The sequence below is a fragment of the Festucalex cinctus genome, chromosome 6 (genome assembly GCF_051991245.1).
Source record: "Festucalex cinctus isolate MCC-2025b chromosome 6, RoL_Fcin_1.0, whole genome shotgun sequence".
In the NCBI taxonomy this organism is placed as follows: domain Eukaryota; kingdom Metazoa; phylum Chordata; class Actinopteri; order Syngnathiformes; family Syngnathidae; genus Festucalex; species Festucalex cinctus.
Genome location: NC_135416.1, coordinates 27,235,961 through 27,241,976, shown reverse-complemented (window position 1 = coordinate 27,241,976; position 6,016 = coordinate 27,235,961).

Below are 6,016 nucleotides of genomic sequence, written 5' to 3'. Positions count from 1 at the left end.
TTAAGCATATCCTTTTTCATTGCGAAACACAAATTTTGATTCCCCGCCCTCATCATATAGTATTTCGAAAAGTCAAGATTTCCCCCCCTGTCGTTGGCTCAGGTCTTGACATGGTCCAGGTCAGGTCTGAAGTCAGTCGGATGAAACATGTAGGAGAAGTGGGCAAAAGTATGCCACCTGTAAATGTGCAAAAATCGTCAAAAACGGGACATTCAAAAATTCGTAACTCACTTCCTTTTTTTTTTTTTTTTTTTTTTTAATCATCATTGCTCTTTTTTTTTTTTTTTTTTTTTTTGTGTGTGTGTGCGTGCGTTTGCGTGTGTGCGTTTGCGTGCGTGCGTTTGCGTGCGTGCGTGCGTGCGCGTGCGTGCGTGCGTGTGCGTGCAAATACGTATAAATTTATACTCATTAATTCACCTAAAGCCTTATAAATATCCCATTACCCTTCGCCTTAACCAGGTACTTCAGAATCTTGCCAGAGTCGTGAAGTTTAAATGGTCAGGAGACCAGAGAAAAGGTCAGAAAAAAATAAAGAGAAAGATAAATCAAAGTGAAATCCAGCACCGACCAAACACTTCCTGCCTTCCCCATGATTACAAAATCTTACGCCAACCCCGGAAGCCTCTAAATTCCAGCAAATTTAGCGAGATCTCAAGAGACCAGAGGAAAAACTAAAGAGAGGAAGGAGGGAAGGATCGATAAGGCAGAGTGAGATCCATAGAAGCCAGTACATCCAATCCATCAAAGTGAAATCCAGCACCAACAAAACCCCTCCTGCGTGGTTACAAAACCAGAGTCTTATGCCAACCCCAGAAGCCTCAAACTTCCAATAAATTGAGATCTCAAGTGACCAGAGGAAAAACTAAAAAGAGGAAGGAGGGAAGGATAGATAAAGCAAAGTGAGATCCACAGACACCAGCACCCACTGATTCAAGGGGCTGTGGGAGGGAGAGGCTACTTCTGTTGAGTTTCAGTAGATGCTGGTGCGACGGATCTGGCATGCATAAGGACCACCACCAAAGAAAGAAAGCCGTCAACCGCGGTCCAGCAAAGCGAGCACCCCCCCCCCCCCCCCCCCCCCCCCCCCCCCCGAAATCCCCAGGCCGCGGCAGCACCAAGGCCACCCCCAAGCCACCCGAGCGGACACCGGTCGGCGAGCCGACCCAGACGCCCGGAACACCCCCGCCCCAGCCCCGGCCCACACCCCCGAGCCCAAGGCCGCAGAACGAGGCCCAGCGGGCCCCCACAGCGCCCCACCGGTCCCCAGCCCCCATCCCCCCACGACCCCCCCGCACCCCACCCCAGGCCCCACCACCCCCGGCCCCCAAACCCCCGAACACACCCCGACCCCCAACACCCAACCCCCCACCCACCCATACCTCCACCCCCCCAAACAAGCCGCCCCCCCCCCCCCGACGACCGCCAACCCCCCCGCGAACCCGGCCCCCCGCGAGCCCCCCCCCCCACCCCCGGAAACCGGCACCGGGCAGCAGCGCAAAGAGGGAAAACGTGCCCACCCCACCTCCAGCCGTGCGAGAGTAGCACAGCGGCGGGAGGGGGGAAGCAGAGGAGGAAGCACCAGTGGAAAAGGCGGAGCACCAGAACACCGAGCCCGGTGGGGAGAGGCCCCGGTCGTCACGCCAGCGTACTAGTGACACCTAACCCTGTTACTGAGTCCGCCAGCTCGCCGACTGGCGAACTCTACCCTTACACCGTGAATGTGGCCCCACCCAGTGTATATACAAGTGTGTGCGTGTGGTGCATTAAAATTGGGAGCAGGTGAGTCGGAGCAGAGGGAAAAAATTTCCCCTACACCGACACACCCGCATCCCCCCCCCAAAAAAAAGGAGGGACAAAGTGGTGGGGCAGGGACACAGATGGGGGGGACCACAGCGCTGCCAGGCACTGCAGTCCATCCCCTCTGATGGCTCCCCGCCCCAACTCACCCCTCCCCTTGGACATGAATTGCATTAAAATTGGAGGGGAGTTGAAGGGTGAAGACGGTGTTTCCACCCTTCCCCACCCCACCAAGAAATGTGTTGTGTGCCCTATGTGTATATTTACAAAGTGTATAGTGCAAAACTAGTGAAGTGAGTAAGAGGAGCGACCAGCGGGGCCTCACCCAACCCGGCGGGTGTAGGTGGCACGCCCGTCCCCCAGCACCCCCCACCCCCACCCATCTGGCACCACAATAGGACCGGCCTCCGGAGCCCGCCCGGGGCGCCAGGAGTTCTCCCGGAGTGGGGCAGGCCTCAAACCCCCGCCCGGCCCCCGGAGCCCGACGCCCCAGGCCCAGGGAGAGGGAGGGGGAGGGGGCGGGGGGCCGACAGGGAAGGGGGGAGGGGGAAGCGGGGGGAAGACGACAAGAAGGCGAAAGGGCGGCTGCAGGGCAGCAGGAGGGGGGGGGGGGGGGGGGGGCGACAAGGGAAAAGGGACCGGGAGTTTGGGATTTTTTGGAGCATATACCGGGCAGTTATTAAGCATATCCTTTTTCATTGAGAAACACAAAATTTGATGCCCCGCCCTCATCATATAGTATTTCGAAAAGTCAAGATTTTTCCCCCTGTTGTTAGCTCGGGTCTTGACATGGTCCAGGTCAAGTCTGAAGTCAGTCGGATGAAACGTGTAGGAGAAGTGGGCAAAAGTATGCCCCCTGGAAATGTGCAAAAATTTGTAGCTCACTTGCTGTTCATTTTAGCATATGGGCCCAAGAGACTTTTTTTGTAGGTCCTGGGCTCCCACATACACCGTGGATCTTGCTTAAACGTACAACCAGGGCTGCTTCGTGCGGCCGCTGGACCCTCGTCGGGCGGCCACCGCCGCCGGCCCCTCATCGGGCGGCCCGTGTGCCCTGCGGCCGCTGCCCAGGGCCGCAGTTTCGGCGGCGGGCTCTCTGCATGTAAAATGCCTTGCACAAGGACTCAACAGCACAAATTGTAGAGAGCGGGATTTGAACAGCTGACCTTCTGGTTACTGCGCAAACATCTCTACTCTCTGAGCCACAGCCCCCATTCAATAATAGAAATAATAGAATAGAACAAGAGCTGCGAGCAGCTATAAAGGGCCCTCGCAACCCGGGCCACGTTGGGGTACTTACGCGTTGGGGTACTGGCACATTGGAAACAGAATTTTTTTGAAAATGGCATGATAAACCATTACGTGGATTTTTTTTTTTTTTTTTTCCAGGTGTGATGATTGTGTCAAGCTCAATGGGTTTTGGGGATTGTTAAGATGTGCAAAAATCAGCGTCTTTTTTTATTTTTAGGCAATGAGTTGCCCTGATTGGTATTTTTTGTAAAGGTACATATACACATCATCGCTCGTACTCATTGCACAATATTGCTTTTATTGTCCATAGAGGCGATCAAAAAAAAAAAAAAAAGAAACTAAATAAAAAAGCACATATGTTTGGATTGGTCTGATGCCAGTGAACATGTTGAGTGGTGGAAAGTAAAATAATATTCATAAATGACTTAGTTATCACACTTACAATAAGTTGACAATTTTTGTAAAAATACCATAAGTGAGGCATTTTTTTTCCCCCTCAAGGACTAGGTGGTGCTGTATTTATAACTGAATTTTGTCATAGAGATACCGTCAGACCTTGACTATAAATATACATTTTAAGTATGGGATTTTTTGGAGCATGTACCTGGGAGTTATTAAGCATATCCTTCATTCACGATATTGCTTTTAAAGTCCATAGAGGCTATCAAAAATCAATAAAATTAAATAAAAAAATATGTATGTTTGGTTAGGTCTGATGCCAGTGAACATTTTGAGTGGTGGAAATTAAAAGAATATTCATTAATGACTTAGTTATCACACTTAGAATGAATTTACAATTTTTGTAAAAATACCGTAAGTGGGGTATTTTTTTTTATGCCTCAAGGGCTAGGTGGCACTGCATATATAACTGAATGTTGTCATAGAGATAGCTTCAGGCCTTGACTATAAACATACATGTAAAGTTTGGGATTTTTTGGAGCATGTACTGGGGAGTTATTAAGCTTATCCTTTTTCATTGCAAAATACAAATTTTGATGCCCCGCCCTCATCATATAGTATTTCGAAAAGTCAAGATTTTTCCCCCTGTCGTAGGCTCAGGTCTTGGCATGGTCCAGGTCAAGTCTTAAGTCAGTCGGATAAAACGTGTAGGAGAAGTGGGCAAAAGTATGCCCCCTGAAAATGTGCAAAAATCGTCAAAAATGGGACATTCAAAAATTCGTAGCTCACTTCCTGTTCATTTTAGCATATGGGTCCAAGAGACTTTATTGTAGGTCTTGGGCTCCCTAATACACTGTCAACTTCCGCTTACCCGCAGGACTTAAATCGGGAAATATGTCCTGATCGACTCTCCAATCAATGGGTCAGTAATTCCCCTTTTCCCTCACCGGCTCTAAGGCGTCAAAGTGAGGGGACGAGAATTAGTTAAGCCGATATATCGAAGTGGACTCACCTGGGTTTGTTCACTGTCTTCTTATCATGAGGTCAATCCGTTTTCATCCACCTATTACTCCTGAATGAGCAACCACACGAACCCAGGAATAATAGACTGAACACCTCACTTACTTGGCAGCTCCACCTCTCTTAGTTGTTTGCATTTGTTATTGACCTAGTCATTTAATAATCCTTGTTAGGATCATACGGACTTGTTTCATATAAAGCAGGAGTATTTGACTTTATTAATACAAATGGAAAACATTCATCAAATGTTATTAAAGTGCATTTACCTCTTTTCCAAACGTCCGTTGCTGCTGTCCGTCTCGAAGGAAAATAAGGAGGTCTTATAAAATGACCTGGACTTAGCAAAACGTCCCAAAAATAATAAAACAAAACCGAAAGAAACAAATAAAATAATTAAAGCAAAAATTGTCTTTCAATATTTTATTTCAATAATAACAGGAATATAAAACAATTTTTAAATTCTTTAATGCGCGTTCGCCAAACACAAGGCGCAATTATAAATTTCAAAAATCACAAATACAATAAAAATTAAAATTAATAAAATATAAAATGAAATAGGAAAAGGGAAATCAAACATAATCATATAAACCTTTGAATAGAGCCTTCTAAGATTGATCACTTCTCTAAAGAGCTCAAGACCTAAATTTAAAATAAGACGTTCTTGGCTAAAAATAAATTTGAAGATATGGGAGTGTATTAAATGGCTCCGTCCCTACACGCGATTAACCGTTCATAACTTCCTTTTAAACATCTTATTTAATAAAGCATTGTACATTACCCAATTTGGAGAGAAAAGTCCCCGCTCGCAGCTAACAGCCAAAGGTCCTCCGAGAAAAACCTAAGTCCTATCACTCTGCTGAACAGTTCTCTAACAACACACTCCTTACAGGTCTATCGCAGGAACAGGTCGATGGACATCGTCGACGGAAGAGAGCCTCGATCCTCACAAGGAACGAACTTTTATAACCTTGGTTGCGTGTCACAGCTTCCTCTTGGTGAAGGTGTCCTTCCGCAAGTCTTTTCAGTCACTTGTAGTCCCTTTGCATATCAATGCGCTGAGACAAGTTAGGGCATGTTGGGACGTGTTAGGGCATGTCCACAGTCACATACAGTTGAGTGAGTGACAAGCACATAACATTGGAGCTCATTCTTTACACAAGCGCACACAGGAAACTGGTTACTAAGCTACGCACACCACAGAGCTTAGTCAGTTCCTGTTTAAACAAAAACACATTTCAGCTTACGTGGGGCTATATGCACCCATTTACACGTGGGGCAATATACTCATCCTACGCGGGGCACCACGCCATCTTACGTTGCCATATGCCATCTTACTGGGGGCAACATGCTATACGTGGGGCAAGACGCCATCTTACGTGGCCATATGCCATCTTACGCTGCCAAAGTCTCGGCTGCAATTCAATATGGAGCCAAAAAAGTCCCTATTACAATTCTAACGGTCCTGGCTCTTATTTAATGTTTACAATCATCAAATCAATGACAATATGTGATAATATTCTTAACCAAACTATGCAAGCATGAATAATAT